Source organism: Hermetia illucens, chromosome 2 (genome assembly GCF_905115235.1).
Source record: "Hermetia illucens chromosome 2, iHerIll2.2.curated.20191125, whole genome shotgun sequence".
In the NCBI taxonomy this organism is placed as follows: domain Eukaryota; kingdom Metazoa; phylum Arthropoda; class Insecta; order Diptera; family Stratiomyidae; genus Hermetia; species Hermetia illucens.
The window spans coordinates 130,651,318-130,669,616 of NC_051850.1; the positions used below are offsets into that span (position 1 = coordinate 130,651,318).

Genomic DNA, 18,299 nt, shown 5'->3' on the forward strand with positions numbered 1-18,299 from the left:
TCTCATCCGCCGGCTGATCATTTGTTGCCTTTCGACATATGTTCATTTTTTAAATTTAATTAGTTAATTTAGTTACGCTTAAGTTTACTTATAGTGTAATATATTTGAAATAGAAAGGATATTTTAATTCTACAAAATGAAAAGTATTTTAATTGTTGGGGAAAGAAATATCCCCTAAAGTATGGTCGTGTAATTCCCACTAAAGGGAGTTCACTTGGTAAGATTGATCTGAACATCAAAGTCGACAGTAAGCGACCAAAAGTCCAGTCAAAACAAAGGTGGCTTGGCGCTGAATAGTGATTTGACGGCCTCATGTCGATCATGACGAGTCGACCCCGCTTGTGAACGTGACAAAGGTTAAAGAAAAAGAAGAACAACTGGAATTATGAATTTGTACAGACTTCGTCAGCAATTTATTGCTGTTGTATCTGCGATGTTGTGTACGATGTCTCTTTCAAGGAAGAAGTGGGTAATTGCCGCATTGAAGAAGAGTATAAAATCCTTGGGCTGACTTACGATCTAATTTATACTGGCGCAGCATAACAGCGCTTCAGTTCTTCGAGTGGTTTATTGTTCATTGAGTTTGTCAAATCTTCTTGCCGTGCAGTCCTATGGGCACAATTGACTTGAATTAATTTATCGAGATAAAAGCACGCAGCCGAAACGCAATCTTTCCATTGATGTTAGTTATATCCCTCGAATTGGCTGAAAATGCACAGCTTTTTTGTATTTCACTTTTCACACTTAGTCCTGGACCTTGACAGAAGCTTGAATCTTACGTTGAAGTAGATCTATATGTTGGCACAATGTTGCTGATGCTACCGCTTCTGCCTTTGACCCGTAGCTTCTGCAATGACCATAAGTCTTCTTCATTGTGTCGCTCCGAGTGAGCTCCAGTACTGATCTGCAGTCATCCGTACAGTTAAATGCGCGTGTTTCGAAAAACAATCGTGAATCTTTGGTAAAGCATTAGTACCCCGCTGTTACTTTTTCAAAAAAGAGCAGTTAAAAAAAGTTTTATTTCTTCAGGCCATTTTTTCTGACATTCATGTGAAGTGTTCACCAAGTGTCGAAGCAGCTCCAATAAAGGCACTATACTCTCGGTCATGGTACCGTCTGAACATTGAACCACAGGATTACCGCTTTCAGTCCCATTCTATCCATTACTGAATCCGGTCGGTTATCTATACTGGCCCTTAAATTCCCTCTTCTCTCTTCGTTAATTGTATGTCTCCTGTTCATTCCTCCATACAGTTTCAGTTATCAATAAAACTGTGCTTCAATTTCTGCTAAAATAGTAATGGAACAGTACAAAAATGAACGCAAACATCCATGTCGATCGATATTTAAACGCAAAATAACAATATCGAGAAGTTCAACCATCTCGGCCACCGCACCCATCAGATTTTTAATGCAGTATTTTCTAGTCTGCAGGAACCCGAGGTTCCGGCATTTTTTTCACTTACACTGACAGGGTTGGAAAGTCTCAGAATGCAAAAAATTTACACAAAAAGTAACAACTTTGGTGCTATCTCTATCAAACTAGGGAGTATCATAAAATAGCCTATACTGCAGTTGATGATTCTAGAATAAAGTTAGGTGGTATTCTCCACTGTATTTCAACCGGTATCGATGTATACCATGTGCATAGACCATTGTATTTCTTTTCAAATATTTTGATTGAGTAATTTCTAAGAACGGCTCCTTGAATTAACTGATCCTTTTTCGAACCCCCATATGCCTTCACTTGGCAACCAATATCAAAATTTATATTGGATTCGGAATAGACTATACTCAGGGAAAAACATTTTTACACCCCTCCTTAAACTGAACGTGGAAATATGCTACTCACTACATGCAATGGGATTCACAGGTCCCACCTTTTCACCGAATTTCGTATCAATAGGAATAACAGTTTCTGAGATAAAGGCGTAACAGACAAAAGGTCAGACGGAGATCAAAAATCATTGCCGGTGATTTCAATGCATAAGCCACAGAATGACTCATTGACGACTGCAAGGGAGCGTCGTCCCTTGGAGGCTTTCGGTTGCGGATCTGACTTTTGTTAATCCTTCACTAGCTCATGATATATCCTGGAACGTCAGTGAAAATTATAGTCACAGTGATTACCTATTCGTCCAAGAATGGGGAGAACGTCAGATTGGTCTGTAAAAACAATTCATGAGCAAACATTCATAGATGTGCGGTTGGACGAGGAGACTATACCAGGCACACCCTCGAAAAAAGCCATGTATACCACGGTATGTGTCAGGAGTCACTGGTGCCGAGACATTGTACTTCTCCCAGTGGAAAGTTCACCTGCTGGTGGAATAGTGAATTGTCTGACCTTTCGTCAGGATGTCATCGGACCAGAGCCATAGAAAAATGGGTAGGATTCACCACGAGGTGAAGCGGTGAGCTTATAAGGAAGCACGAAAAAATCTAAAGCTAGCTATACAGCAAAGCAAGAGGGACAACTTCAAGCAATTCTGAGCGAGGCGGAAGTAGACCCATGGGGAAACGTTATCTCGATCTCCTACTGAAAATTGTTTAGGATTTGTTTGCTCGAAAGAGCACAAGCGGTTACAGCTTGGAGACACCTTTAGATAGCTTAGCTATAACTGTAACGATGAAAGAAGCACTCGAGATTTGCGGCTGGCTGGGAAACAAAAAAGCGCCAGGTTTCGACGGTAGGCCAAAAAAAGCCCTTAAGCTGGCTATTAAATCGAGACCAGATGTATTTATAGAGTGGTTTGAAGCATGCTTAGCTGTTGGGATCTTTCCCCAAAAGACAAAGATTAGTATGATTGCATAAACATGGTAACCCTCCTGGTAAATCATCCTCCTACAGACCTTTATTTCGATTGGCCACCATGGAAAAAATGCTAGAGCGAATAACCCGTAACAGATTGCTCCCGGCTCTAGAGGGTCAGGGAGGGTTATCAGGCCGACAATTTGGCTTCAACGACCAGGAGCCGATGGAATTACAGCCGAATTAGTTAAATATGGAGGCGACCAGTTACACCAAGTGGTTCATCAACTTGTGCTCAAGGTATGGGACAGCGAATCAATGCCTGACGATTGGCAGCGAGGCATAATCTGTCTCATACATAAAAAGGGAGATATCACACAGTGCAGCAATTATAGAGGCATCACGTTGCTGAGTACCATCTATAAGATATTCTCCACTATCTTGCTAGGCCGGATAGCCCCATACGCCCAGAACATCATTGGCCCATACCAAAGAGGCTTCACTCCAGGCAAATCAGCAACAGATCAGATTTTCTCTCTGCGGCAGGCGATGGAAAAACTGTTGGAATATGGACAACAGTTGCACCATCTGTTCATTGACTTTAAAGCCGCCTATGATAGCATAGCCAGGGTAAAACTGTACACGGCCATGAGAGAATTCGGTATCCCGACGAAATTAATAAGACTGACTAGGCTGACCCTGACCAATGTGCGAGGCCAGATAAAAGCAGCAGGATCACTCTCAAGACCATTCGACATCAACAACGGTCTACGACAAGGGGATGTGCTATCATGCGTCCTCTTTAACCTGGCCCTCGAGAAGGTGATCCGTGATGCTGAGGTGAATGCAAGAGGTACGATCCTCTTCAAGTCCACCCAACTACTGGCCTATGCTGACGATATCGACATCATGGGAAGAACCACCCGAGACGTTCAAACTGCCGTCATCCAGATCGAGCAGGCGGCGCGAGATCTTGGGCTGCACATCAATGAAGGCAAGACAAAATATATGGTGGCAACGTCAGCACCGAAGACGAATCAACCAACAACATCAAACCGCACTGGTCAAACACAAGCAGGAACAAGAATAAGGATAGGGGAATACAACTTTGAGACCGTTGACAATTTCTCCTATCTAGGGTCGAAAATCACAACCGATAACAACTACGATGATGAAATCCGCGCACGGTTGTTGTCAGCCAACAGAGCCTATTTCAGCTTACAATGACTGTTCCGCTCGAAATGTCTCACCATAGGGTCAAAGCTCTTACTGTACAAGACTATGATCTTGCCAGTCCTCATGTATTCCTCGGAAACTTGGGTTCTTAGCAAGAAAAATTGCGAACTCTTGGCCGCGTTCGAGAGAAGAATCCTCCGAAAAATTTTTGGCCCCCTACATGAGGATGGACGATTCCGTAGCCTACACAATGACGAAATCTATGAGCGATACCATGACCGTCCGGTTGTGGATAAAATCCGGCTCAATAGGTTACGGTGGGCGGGTCACTTAATCCGTATGGATGAAGATGATCCCACCCGGAAAGTCTATAAGGGCAATATCTATGGTAGGAAAAGAAGACGAGGCAGACCCTGCCTAAGATGGGGCGATGGCGTGGGCCAGGACGCCAGACAGCTTTTAGGGATATCGAATTGGTGTACCTCGGCGCAAAATCGGGATGTCTGGAGTTCCTTATTAAGGCAGGCCTAGACCGGATACCGGTTGTTGCGCCGTTGATGATGATGATGATGATGACCAGATTGCCCGTTGACGCGATCAAGATGGTCAACTCGGCCAGTTGGTATCTTTTACAGAGCTCTTTGGTGGCGATTGGTATACCCAGTTACTTACCTGTGCTTGTCGACAGCTATTTAACAGATAAAAAGCCCAGAGAATACATTGTCTCAGCGGGTATTACACAGGGTTCTGTTCTGGGACCGGTATTGTTGAACATCGTATAAAATGATATCGTCATCATCCCAGGCCAGGCGAGGCCATAATAATGGGTTGCACTGACGACATAGCGATGATTATTGTTGCAAAACGTCTGCTATAAAGAAGTGGTTGAAAGATGCAGCTCTTGCACTAGCGGAGAATAAAACAGAAGCGGTGTTGATCACTAATGTAAGGAAACCACTCCTCGTATCAGAACATGGAAGCATATCATCATCTCAAAGCCAGCTGTCAAATACCTTGTAATGATGATAGATGCGAAGCAAAATTTCAAGTAGCACCTACAGCATGTTTACATTAAAGCCAAACGTTGGCGGTCCGCGATACACCCGAAGGCTGCTTATAGCTGCTCTACGCAGCGCTAGTTTGGGTAACTGCATTGAATATTACATGCAATGCTCAAAAGATGAGCATAGAAAAACAGCCTTAAAACTGTGGAGATGAAGCGACTTACGCGGTAGCCGGAATGTTGCCGATTGGCATTTTATGCGACGAGATGACGCGCATCTTTAATGGACCTGATTTTTCCTTTGATCGACACGTTAAAAACGTTAAAAGGGAGGAATCGTTAAGCAGGTGGCAACAACGGTGGGAACGGGTGAAAGAAAGTCGATGGATCACCAGCATCAAGGTGTGGACACAGAGAACACATCGCGAGGTAAACTATGACCGCACGCAGTTTTTCACAGGATACGAACGATAAATACTTCTATAGGTTTAAACTGGACAGCTCACCCAACTGTCCCAGCTGCGATTCTGGAGGAGCCGGAGCATGTTTTCTTCTGTTGTTCTAGATTTGTAGAGGAGAGTGTCTAGAAGAGGTAGGAAGAGTAACACGGGAAAGTTGCCAGGAGAACTGGAATGCAGTTAATGATATAGTGGGGAGGACTTGAGAAAGGCGCGGTTGCGAATGCCATCGATGGGTGAAAGGAATACTTCGCGGTGAAATCGCGCGGATGAGAACAGGAGTTAGGGGAAGGTTTTAGTGGGTAAAAATCCACTCCCTGGCACATGTGTACCAGTGCCTTTGAAAAAATTCCGCCTCCGGAACAAAAGAAAAATACCCACGGGCAAACAGACAGACGGACGCATAGACAAACAGTAAGATTTTCGTTAGGTTTTGTTTTACACCGAATCTTAATAAAAACGGTTGGTCGGTTTCGGATGGTTTTATAACCGGCTTTGGCAGAAATAAATCAGCATTGCTACGAAAGATTTGAAACACCATATGAAAAATCGAATCCAAGCAGAGATTTGCAGAGCTCTTAAGACAAGTGTTCATATCACCATCAGTGCACCTTTACTTGATACAATCATTATGTCATAAATAATAGAAACTATCATTGTATCTTTACCTTCTTTGAAGCTAAAGATCATTTTACCCTACCTGAACCACATTTCCTTGACAACAGTGTCATTAGTAAATGATACAAATAAAAGCCTCCTGTCGATAATTGATTTCTATTATTAATTTATTTCTATCAAGGATCGAAAGCCAGGGGTACAGTCCTCCAAAGTACAATAAACAATTCTACACAGTTCTACACTTCAAATGAGCCTGAGTGAACAACATTCGACCAATTCATTAATCAAATCGGATTCCCAGTTGAGGAATCTATTTGCTCAGCAGTATTTCATCGTCTTTTCATTATGGTCCTCCCAATACCCAGGGCTCAGTTTGAAATGTTGGCTCCCCTCATGAATTCTTTATAATGTAGCGGGCAGTGCAAGGAAAGATTTCTAATAAAAAATTTAATCTTAGGATGTCCCTCATGAGTTCTTTTCCGAATGTTTGTATATCCTGTGCTGGGAATCAAGCTCAGAGTTTACGCTGTTACCTTATTAAAGATTCAAGTAATGGCCTCCCCTTTAGGGAATCTTCTTCTTGGGAGGATCTCAATAAAAGAAAATCATTAGGAGGCCGCTTTTCTGCTTCTTTCTTATGTGGAAGTTATTTCTACAGCTGAGTTGCACATGTACTGTTCGCCTACATTTCTACATATGTATATATACTCGTATGGATAAAAGTATATCCAGATGTTTTGGATAACCGTCATTTTTCAGTCCTACCTTTGTCAGCACGGTCCCGTAAAGTGGCCTTTGTAAACAAATCTTAAAAAATGCATAGGATAAAATATTTTATGAAAAAATTCAAATTTCGCCTCTGAATGTCTGCCTTCAACAAAGAATCCAAACCACCACAATAAAGAATGCTTCCAAATTTTCTTGTTAATAAAAAGGAAAGTTGAGCGAATGGAAACATGGAATTTTTCTGTAGAAAAGAGCAACCGGCCTGAAAAAGAATTTAGGGTAAATACCTATGTCGACCGCGTCCGCGAATATTACAATTAAAAAATGTTCAGTAAAAAGTAACTCACATGCTTCCCAAACGAAATTCGCTGCTACAAAAAAGGATACAAGTTGAGTGCGGTCTTCTGCTAATGGTAATTGCAAAAGTTTTCATTTGATAAGGGATAACACGCTGCTGTAAAACTTCCCTTCGGCGACTGCTATATAATGTTTCAAAGGTCGCAAGGACGGGTTTTGAGTACATTTCATCTGCGACCTTCATCCTTTTTATAATCAAAAAGATTCACCCGCTAGAAATATTTGGATTTGAGGAAACTGTCCCATTCGAGAGCTGAGAGGCTACTTTGTAGAATGATCCTCCTCATTTTGGCTCTATAACGTCGTATGTTGACGCGCTGCAATAAATTTCAATTCAAGCCGAGAGTGCATTCGCGCTTTATACCTCTGAATCTCAATCAAGTGCGCTCTATCATTTCCTTCCTTGCCTGAAATTTATATCCTTGAACCATAATAAAATATTTGAGTGCAGCTTTTAAGTCCATTCCCTGAGAAGGCGAAATGTCGGGTGAATGCTTTAAAATAATCTAAACGCGTAATCCTTATCCAACCTATCTTATTGTTTACGGTTATTACTCAGTGAAAGAAATGGGGCTGTATTGTAGCGCTTTAAGTGCGATGTTCTCTCGTTTTTCAGTTATTTTATGCCAAGGATATCATGACATGTATAAAGCATCTAAAAAGCGAATACTTCAACATAAATCTTCGTGTACGAATTCGCGTATAAAAAGTGGCGTAATTGCGGGGGGAGCGAGGGCGCTGCAAAAATGAAATATTATTGTGAGCATTTTATTTTCTGTAAATATTTCGCGTTTTACGGTCTGCCGGAACAGCCTTAGGACGGCTTCCTTCCTGATGTCAATTATGGTACTTTCTTACGTGTCTAGCTAACCGCAGAAACGTACCGTTTAGGTAATATTTCTCATGAGTCTGAAAATTGAGATTTATTTTTCATGTCGCTCTAGAGTAATTTATTATTCCAAAAATTTACAGAAATGTAAAAGGTGATGCTTTTAAATCTATCAGGTAATGGAAGGTACCCCTTGAATCATAGTCACGTCTAGTTGGAATATTTATCCGTACTTGAAGTGTTCGGTACGGCGATAAATGTGTAACAGAGAAATTCTTTGGCATTTTTCACTCCGTTTATCATTAATAAAATTCCTTTCATAAAAAGAATTCACTTACTTGGCAAATTAAGTAGGATTTATTTAGGCCGTAGTAGAATGGATAATTTTACTATGTCTCCATCTTTTATTCGCGATAGACGAGCTTCCTTATATTAGGTTGTTGCAAATGAAATGGCCTTTTTTGTACTAAAATTTGGAACGCCTGCAAAGCTTACAAAAATTTATTTATTTAATCAAAATAGGTGCCAGTCGATTCAAAACACTTCTCCCAGTGAGATTCAAGAGCATTTATGCCAGTTTCGTAGAAGTCCAACTGTCGGGTGTTGATAAATTCGTCTAAGGCAATTTTGACAGCCTCTTGGTACCTAAATTGTTTTTCCGCCAAAAAAAATGATCCAAATGCTTAAAAAAGTGGTAGTTGGTTGGCGAAAGGTCCGGTGAATATGGTGGACGAGACAGAGTCTCATACTGCAATTCGTTCAACTTTTGAACCGTTGTTCTGGAAACATGAGGTCGTGCATTGTCGTGAAGGAGTATCACACCATCTCTGTTGACCAATCTCGGCAGTTGAATACTCAATTTATGGTGCATTTCCTCGAGTTGGGCACAGTATTTCTGTGTATTTATCGTTTCTCCAGGTGCCAAAAAAGAATAGTGGATAACTCCAGCTCTAGACCACCAAACAGTCACCAATACCTTCTTCGGATGGAGGCTCGGTTTCGGCATATGCTTCGGTGGCTCATCAGCTGCACTGATTGGCGACGATTGTCGTATAATATCCACCTTTTATCACATGTCGCTATTCTGTGCAATAAGGGATTGGTTCTGTTGCGGGTGAGTAAAGAACTGGAAATTTCCATTCGAAGCGTCTGTAAGGGCATGCGGAACCCATTTGTCGAGCTTTTTCACCTTTCCAAATTGTTGCAAATGCCGGGCAACTGTCGAATAGTGAACGCCCAGTTTCTCTGCAATGTCCCTCACAGACTGACGTGCGTCGTATTCGACTAGCAAACGCAACTTGTCGTTGTCAATCGATGGTCCTGGATGTCCACGTGGCTCACTTTGAAGGTTTGCGTCACCTGACCGGAATTTTTCGAACCACCGCCGTGGGGTTCGTTCGGTTACCGTATCAGCTCCAAATGCGCTGTTGATGTTCTTGGTCGCCTCCGTCGCTTTATGACCGAGTTTGAACTCATACAGAAAAAGTGTACGTTCTTGGCTCCTTTCCATCCTATTTTTCTTTTCTATTCCCAGTTATTCGATGGTTCAAACTGAAATGACTCCTTGATTAAATGTAGGAGTCTTTATACTTCAATATTCAACACCAACAGCGCCAACTGGTGGTGGTTTGATACATCAAAATCGCAACTAACTTCACTTGATTGCCAAAACGGCCATTTCTAATGCAACAACCTAATATTTGAAAACAAACTGCATTTCAGAAAGTATGGTAATTTCCATCACCGTCAAGCGAGGTAGCACTGCTTCTTCATAAGGTATTCATATTAACACAATCTGCATTTTCAGTACTGCTGACAATAAACGCTGGGTGCGTCGCTTTTATGCCACAAACTCATAAGATTACAACTACTGCGGCTCAAACCTCTAGATCCAGCCCGTGGCATCCATGAAGGAAAGCAGCTCTGCAGCACTGTGTAGGTAGAGACCTCTCTGAGGTCCTTAAGGAATAGTTTACCTAGTGTCCGTAGCCTGATTCTGACTAGAGCTGGGCAATTGGAATGGAAGTATCTGAGTGTTTCCTCCTCTTCTCTGCAGCTTCGGCAATGCGAGTTGTAGAGTTTGCCGGGTCTGGTGGCATGGTCGCCTATAGACCAGTATACTGTGCAGACCGCTGTAATTTTGTACGCATTTCCACGCGTCTGACACGAGAGCTCCCGTGATCAGGTTTCGTTATAAGTGAGCCAAATTCTGGCTACTAAGTGGTGTGAGTAGATTCCACCCTGAATAGTCATCAGTGGGACACAGATTGTACCCGCCGAAAGAGTGCCAAGAGCAGAGCACCGCCTGGCGAGTCCGTCAGCCCGCTCATCCCCCTCAATGTTCCTTTGACTGGAAGCCTGGAGAAGGGTGCCAGTGAGTGTGCCTTCCAAACTGGGCAGCGCTAGGTACAAGGCCTCTGTGGCCGTTGGCTATCCGTCAGAATGGCTAGGTCACGCTTGGAGCTGGGATCATGCCCCAGCCATCGACAGGCTTCCAGTATCGCCAGTACTTCCGCTTGAAGTATACTGGGGAAACATGAGGGACCAAACGTCTCGGCTACACTGTGTGCACTCCAGAAAACCGTCACATCGACTCCACAGCCCATCTTTGATCCGTCGGTGAAGAATACTGCATCATAGCCTCGCAACTCAACGTCGAGATACTTCGTCTAAGATGTTTCTATGGCCGTAGGGCTGCTCTGTTCATTCGGGCTCATGTAGTCTAACGACACTGCATGCTACAGCGTATTCAATGTGAAGGCCTAGGGAGAGAAGAAGCAGGAGTACCTTGGGAGCATCTGCCGAACAGGACTGCGGAGCCCGATAGCACTTGTACACGTGGTTCTGTACGTTAGGATAGGACGTACCACAGCTGTGTACATCCAGAGAATCATCATCATCACCCTATTTCTTTGCAAAGTTCTCTTGCAGACCTTCATAACCCGCAATTCTATGTTCAATCTCCAATTTAGTTTTGGATCTAAAATTACACCCAGATACTTTACACGGAGGAAAGAACCAATCCCTGTTCATTTAGCCACGGTAGGTGGAATTCAGGTATATTTGTCCTGGTGATCATCAGTTCCGCCTTGGTTGTGTTTCAACGGAGTCTGCATCTTGCGGCCCATAGGCGCCTTTCCCAAAAACCCTTCCATGATGTCACATATAATGTAGGGAACCATCTCTAACAGTAATATGACCATTCCATCGGTAAACGTCACCACCTTCACTCCACCCCTGCCCAATATTCGCAAAACTTCGTCCATCATTATTAACCAGAGGTCCGGAGAGATGGCGTCACCCTTAGGGATTAGGTTTTTTTCCTTATTCTGTAAATTTTTTATTTTCCCTTAGCATACAATCGTTTTGGGGACCACGTGCCTCTTTTATCAGTGCTAATACCTAATTATTTGATCTGTCGTAAACCACCCTATTTATCCGGTAACTTTCAACTTTACTAATTACTCTACAATTGTTTCCATTTTTCCCATCTTTCCCTTTTTCTCCCTATTTTTTACTACCTGAAGTGTAGCTTTGTTACAAATCTCGTTGTGCAAGTGTGTTCTCCGCACCCGCTTTATAATATCCACATTGTCCACCGTTACAGTATATCCCTCTTCCATCATATGCCTTGCTACCATTGACTTAATATTTCGAGGGTCTTCCCTTTTTCGTTTGGTGTGCTCTCTTATGTGTTCCTCGAATCTTGTCGTCACTAGCCTGTGAGTCTGACGAATATACACATTTTCGCATTCTGGGCAGCTGACCCTATAAATTCCACTCACCTCTTCTTTTTTTAATTTGTCCTTGGTAGAACCTAGTTTGGTCCTCAGTTGTCTGTTAGCGCTTGAACTTACTACTCCGATAGGTAGGCATTTTCTCCATAATCGTGCTTAAGTAGATTTCCACGACGCGCTCTAGGATCTTCAGTACGAAAGAGTTGAGGTTGCTTGGTCGGAAGTCCTTCGCGGACTCATGGTTGCGCCTGCTCGCTTTCGGCATGAAAACCACTCGTGCGCGTCTCCAAGACTGTGGTACGTATCCCAAAGAGAAACAACTCCGCTAAATCCCGGCAAGCCACGGCATAATCCTGCTGCTTTTGCAACTTTACTGGCATTATGCCATCCGGACCCGGAGATTTATATGGGGCGATCTTGTTTATAACCCAGCCTATCTTATCCTCGATAATTACCGATTTCATACTCTCGCACGACTGCACGGCTGCATACCCTCCAAGTAAGGCTCTTACTCACAACCATCTCGCTGGTGGGAAAGTGTGTCTGAACCAGTTACTCCCAGATTTCACCAGAAAATTCCTTCCGGAAGCATTCCGACGTTTTAAGAAAGAATGGGCTCCTATGTTTCATTGACAGGATAATACTGAGTTTGCGGATTCGCTGATGCTTTCAATGTTCCGACAATAGTCCAACCAAGACCGCCTCTTTCCAGTCATGGTGGCCGACTTGTACTTGTTCAGGCGGTCCTTGCATGGCTGCCAATAGCTGTGCCTGTAGCAGATGTTGAAGATCTCCCTTCCTTAGGTTGGACAAATCTTCATTCCACCATGGAGGCAGTGTCTTCTTGCGGTATTTAGCAGCGCACGAGACTATAAAGGCGATTCCAGTTCGTACTTCGTGCCACTCTTACCAATTTGTGCATCGGGCAGTTTGTACTTGATAATTTGACCAAACTTCCTTCAGTTGATCATCCTGGGGTCTCTGAAAGGTTTAGAGATTTCTGCGATGAGATCTAGACTGAAAAGTATAATTACGATCTAAGAAAGATCCCTGGTCAGGCACTCTCCATTTCTCCATCTTAAGAATCCCATTGTCGGTTAATAGCGTGATATCAAGGACCTCCTCCCAATTGTTACAGTTCTTCGCGCTGGGAAAATGAAAGGGTGGTGTCCTGACCATTTTACCCAACGATAGGTTTGTATTAAATATAAAATCAAAGAGTAACTCACATCGTTGATTTCCGAGCTGTCCTGAAGCGTATGGATTTAATTAGCATTGCAGCATATCAACAGATTGGCCTTCTTTGTTGATATAGTGGTCGTCAGATGTTGCAGTTCTTCTGGCTCGTGGGCCATGCACGCTGAGGAAATATATGCGTTCTCTGCCCACGCTTGCTCCAGTTTGACCACGACTAGCTCGCTGGAACTCAGGTCCGGACACGGAAAAGCATGCGGACTCCTCCTGGCGGGGATATATGCTCTAAGCCTGTTCCGATCAGCGTCCCTTGTGTGTTGAATTAATTATAATACTTGCTTTGGAGCCCTTCAATGATTCGGTTGCTTCCAATCCAGGGCTCATGTAGTGGTGTGATGTTCATGTTATCCTCTAGAAGGACAAGACAAGACAAACACATTAGCCGAGGCGCACTTCGAGTGGTTCAGATTTATCTACAGCGCCATATATTAATAACTCCAGGCCACCGCACTGAAGGGTTTGGCAGACAATCTGTTTGTGTTTTTGTTAGGCTTCGTTTTGACATCGATTGCATTTGAGAGCGGTTTGCTTTGCCTCCTGCTCGCCTGCCAGGCGTTTGCTGTTATATTCTTCAACAATCGCCTGGTATTTAACGAAGTCCTTTTTATCTCGATCTTCCGGTCTCTTTATTCTTTCACTGCTCGTGAGGAATGCTCTCACCTGGAGATTGTAGCTCCCACCATTCGAGGCTCCTACAAAGTCCCCAAGGGTGAAAAGCACTCGTTGAAAGTGGACATTGGGGGCACACTTAAGACAGCCTCCTTAGACAGGTCAAAGCCTTTCTTCCAGGGGACAGACGTCATTGGGAAGAAGAGTGAGCACCACTTTGACGTCCACCAGTCAAGCTTTGCAACCGAGTACCCATACCACGGGTCTTCTCACCGAGACCACTTGGTTTCAGGTAGCTGCTGAGTGATGTGCCGGAGCAATATTCCATTTGACATATAAGTTTCAAATAAACTAACCATTATCGGTGTGAGTTAATCAGTTCCAAACAGCTTTTCCTTTCAGTCTTGGTCACGACTTTTATGAATATTTATATTATTTGATATTTTATTTAGATACTTAAATTCTATTATACTTAGTAAGATTTATTAAATTAGACAAAATGTTATAACAAAAATTACTCCTATTACATTGAAGAATGTCATGAAATTTATCAGCTCTATACAATGGAAAACATTCCGCCTTCGTCGATTGCTTGGAACTGACTAACTCAACCGAAAAATTTGAAAACGTTTATAATTAATTCAGTTTGTTTGAAATTTACTTGTTATGATTAACAATAAACAAAACTAAGGTTCTGAGTCTGACTGATCATCGCACCGATCATATTTTCATTTTTGGACTGAATATTGAAGGCATCGGGCATGTTATAATCCGAAATTTGGAAACGCAGGCGTTTTATCTCTGCTGATATATTGTCATCATCACGTGATCACTGCTACTCGAGATTTCCAAGCTTTCCAAGCATGTCTGTGCCATCCCATTGGGATACTATGGCCTGAAATTGTAACGCCAAATACCTATTGACGGGATGATGGGAAGACAGAAAGAGCAGTTGATAGGTCATAGTCATACATTAAGAAGAGATGATAACTCTTTTGAGGGTTATGCCATGTATGGTGGATGTGGGGGAGTTGCTCGCCCTGGAGTTATGTAGCATAGAACAGTCGAGGGAAAGTGCAAGTTTCTGGGACAACCATGAAGTGAATTGAAGAGAATGGTTAGGAGCATGCAGCAATGGTACCTAGGCATGCTTGCTTACTGTTCCCTGTATAAAGATTTATAGGAAAGCAATTGGTTAGGAACTTAACTTCACGAGTCACAGGTTTGTTTGATGAGGATTGATATCGCTATTTAATGTTCAGTATATGCCTTAAAGACAAATATACCATTCTTAATAAAGACTTTATTCTTTTTTGCAGATTTACACTTCTGGTAAGTTCTTCAATACTTGATTGAGTGTTCAGCCAATGTTAGAAGCACCGTTCGAGTTGTATCGTTTTCAAAATAAATTAATATAAAAGGTTAAAGGCGATTATGACGAATCTTTAGGAAGGTAATAAACGCCAAGCACATTAGCTCTTGAGGTTCAAACCAGAATTTACTTTAGAGAAGTGAGAGAGCGGTGCACAAGATGTTCCCAAGTCCGCTACACGAAGGAAGGAAATAAAAAAAATAAATTCATTTGCCAACATTAATGTGGACCGAATTAAAACAAAGGTGCAATACATGACGACTGCAGTGTTGTATATTGTTCGAAAATTCTGCTTCTACAATAACTAACCAAGAAGCAAACAATCTCACAAGGGAACCAATTCCACCTAAAAATGTAACAATACCCTATCCGAACAAAAGCGAGGTAGTAAATGACATTGTATCAAACTTTAAGGAGTCATAGAAAAGGGAGGCCAATTTTTTATCACCACGAGGTAAAGCTAAACCTCATCATCGGGAAAGTTATAAAAAGTGACCGTGCAGTCCTACAAGCGCTTAAAAGTTACTCCTACACAAGTATTTAAAACAAAATTAAGTGAAATAGATTTGACGATATGACTTTGTTCTCGTGTCAAACATGCACACCTTTCTTCATTAATTTTAATTAGTGCCACAATTCCAACCGAAATTTCTCTTTCACCTGTCCTGAGGTATTTCGTGGATTTAAATTCTCCTGAAATTTATGGTGCCCTATATTCGCACACTGTCAAGCATACCAATCGTCAACATAGTAAACTGTCAAATGCAGAAACAACAACAACGCAGACAAATTTAATTGTATGCAATCAACAGCAACCAAACTGAGCGAAAAAGATATAACATTTAATTTTCGACATCTGGTGCAACATTAGGTGCGATAACTCCAAACTTAGTACAAATTTGCATTAAACTCAAAAAAGAAAATTCTTGAATATTTGATAAAAAGGCAGGAAGGGTGAGTTTCAAAATAGGCGGTTCATAAAGTGGGGTCAAATTAACGATGTGATGCTCCGTTTCGATACCACCAGTTCCCATTATAAGGAGGGGAAGAAAACATTTGGCGGAAGTCTCGGTTTCTTCTTTCCAAGTTCGAGTTCATTTCGTAGTAGGTGCAAATCATCCCCGATTTAGCGCAGGAGTGAGTGACTGAGCAACGCGAGCCGCTTTCGATCCTTATCACACAAATACTCCAGTGCCGGCGAACGCGGAACCCGGAAAAACTTTCAGCGAACTGCTTGATTGTTCACCCTCTGGAAAATGTGAGATATGAAGCGGATCCCGCTCTAACGCCACGAATCAATTTTTGATCTTTCTTTCAAAATACGATGTCGTAATCTTACATTCAACGTAATCTTTCACTTTGTTCCCTTTGGGAATCCCGTTGCCAAGTATTTCCTGAAGCATCCACTGCAAATTTCTAAAGTCCTTTTAGTAGAAAATCCACGAGGTCTCGTGCCTAGTTCTCAATTTAGCTTCGTATTAAGGACCATAACACCAAGTTTTACATTGGAAGAAAGTTTTGCAGACGATGAATTTTGCAAGATTTGCTTCAGCATCCTGCATGCTATGAGAGTAAGGGATTTTCACCGTCTAAATTTTCCTCTCACTAAGCTACGACAGAGATTTTCCGAACCACTAGACTACTTTGTATGTCTCAGAACGTACGGAAAGTACCCTCTGGTCAATCAAAGATTTTTGGGACTGGCTATTCCTCATTAGTAAGACACTCGGCTTAACTCTTTTGAGCCATCTCAAAAAATTAAAAAATCTGTCAATTTTTCGACTTCTAGGAATTCATTGAACTCGTTCTAATTTTTATTAAGGTTTTGTGTAAACACAAAACCTTATTAAAATCGGTTTACTGTCTGTCTGTCTGTCTGTCTTTTTTTTTTTTTTTTTTTTTTTTTTTTTTTTTTTTTTCGGCGTTGGAAGGTGGAAAGGTTCAAAACCTACTGCTGGCTCCTGCCACGCAGTTATGTGAGACTTCTACTCACTAAAACCACCTCCTTCTCATTCCACTCTCCCCACGGAACTCCTATCAAGTATTGCATCGCGGGGCTGGATCAGCTTTTAGCTGCGGCTCATTATGGTTCTCTCCCTTCCTTGTTTTCGTCGTAGCTCTTCCTGCCTAAGCTGTTGGTGAATAGCTTGTAGTTCCCTTACAACCTGGTTCCAGGCATCCGTTGACTCCAGCATAAACTCCACAATGTTTTCGGGTGTTAAACGCCTGTCTGCGACCGCTTCCATTCTTGTTCGGTGCGCGGTGAACCTGGGGCAATCAAATACGACATGCTCCGCATTCTCAGCCACGTTACCACATCTTGGGCAGCATGGTGATTCGTCGTGACCAAATCGATGTAAATAAGCACGATAACCTCCATGTCCACTCAAGAATTGTGTTAGCTCGTGGCTTAATTCCCCATGGTTTCGTTCAAACCATCTCCGAATATCCGGAATGATGCGGTATGTCCAACGAGCATTTTGGGACTCGTCCCATCGCTGTTGCCACCGTTCGATAGATTCCCACCGTGCCAGCTGCCGTCGAAATGCGCTAGACTCTCCAGCTGCATACGTTTTGTCGTAGAGTCGCCGACTTTCCTTCGCCAAGATGTCTACGGGGAGCATCCCTGCTAGTACATATGCCGCTTCTCCTGATGTTGTCCGATATGCACTGCATACCCGGAGTGCACTTAACCGATACGCCATTCCTAGTTTTCCGCAGTTTGATTTGTTTTCCAGAACGGTTGCCCAAACTGGAGCTGCGTAGAGTAGCACGGAACTAACTACCCTTGAAATAAGACGACGTCGACTTTGTCTTGGTCCACCAATGTTCGGTAGTATCCTCGAGATCGTTACAGCGATGGAAGATGCTTTAGTTGCAGCGCACTCAATGTGTTTTTTAAAGTTGAGTCTTTTGTCAATCATTACTCCCAAATATTTAAGCGACTCTTGGGAGTAAATTGTTTTTCCACCAACTTTAATTTTCACGGTCGTGTCTTTCCTTCTTTTGCTGATTAGCACTAGTTCCGTTTTATGTTCAGCAAGTGATAGACCGGACTTTTTCAACCAGGAATTTATCTCCCATATCGCTTCATTTGCATAGATTTCGATCTCGTCTAAGCGTTTTGCCACTATTGTTACCCCGATATCGTCCGCAAAACCAATAGTTGTCACGCCGTTAGGAAGGCGTAGCGTCAGCACTCCGTTGTACATAATTAACCACAGTAAGGGACCTAAGACAGACCCCTGTGGTACGCCGCACGTCATTGGGAATAATTTCTCTCCATCGTCCGAGTCGCAATATAATCTTCTTCCAAGAAGAAATGCAACAACGATGCGTACAATGTACTTTGGAACCTTTAGTTTGGTTAGAGCCTCTACGATTTTCGTCCACTTTGCAGTGTTGAAA

At 42.6% G+C, this 18,299-nt stretch overlaps 1 protein-coding gene across 3 annotated transcripts in view; it reads left to right on the plus strand.

The window, feature by feature from the left end:
- LOC119649701 (adenylate cyclase type 6) overlaps positions 1–18,299 on the plus strand; it is a 518,692-nt gene that overhangs the window by 294,293 nt on the left and 206,100 nt on the right. For all 3 annotated transcript variants that reach the window (XM_038051969.1, XM_038051970.1, XM_038051971.1), the window contains one exon: positions 14,839–14,851. The gene's annotated coding sequence lies outside the window, so the exon portion shown is untranslated. The remainder of the gene's footprint in view (positions 1–14,838; positions 14,852–18,299) is intronic.